At 37.5% G+C, this 522-nt stretch overlaps 1 protein-coding gene across 1 annotated transcript in view; it reads left to right on the forward strand.

Moving 5' to 3' along the window:
* Window positions 1-522, forward strand: part of LOC119585399 (adenylyl cyclase 78C-like) — a gene marked incomplete in the record, with an annotated part of 159,642 nt that overhangs the window by 158,324 nt on the left and 796 nt on the right.

Consider the following 522-nt stretch of genomic DNA (forward strand, 5'->3'; position numbering starts at 1 on the left):
AATTCAATAGTAGCCTTTTTAGCGATTTTATCTGTAATTTGTTTTGGTATTATGCTTCAGTCTATCTTTCCATACGACAGGGTATCCTTCCTCTCTGTGTATCGCTGGGTACTTGTTCCATGTAAACACTTGTGCACCGAAGCGTGTCAAATAACTCCAAGAGAAACGTCTTATGTGGTGCAGTTGTGTGTCGCGATATTTATTTTTCATCAAAAATATGTAATTATAGGTACGGAAAGATTATAGAGCTCCTCAGCATACTGTAGTTGATCTCTCGTGTACTAATTTGATATATAACAAGGACTGCTTTTTTCAAACCCTAAGCACAATTTAGCAATGTCTGTGTGCCTAGTTGAGAAAAAAATGTATATTTTGTGTACCCACGGGTAGTAATCACAGGCAAGATTAATAAAAATATATACAGCGTAGAAATTCTGTTTTATTATCCTCGATCGTTTGTGAAAAAGACATTTTGTCAGTCCTGTCTGCGTGTATCCCTCTATCAATGCGCGCGCACGCACG

Source organism: Penaeus monodon, chromosome 19 (genome assembly GCF_015228065.2).
Source record: "Penaeus monodon isolate SGIC_2016 chromosome 19, NSTDA_Pmon_1, whole genome shotgun sequence".
NCBI classification, from domain to species: domain Eukaryota; kingdom Metazoa; phylum Arthropoda; class Malacostraca; order Decapoda; family Penaeidae; genus Penaeus; species Penaeus monodon.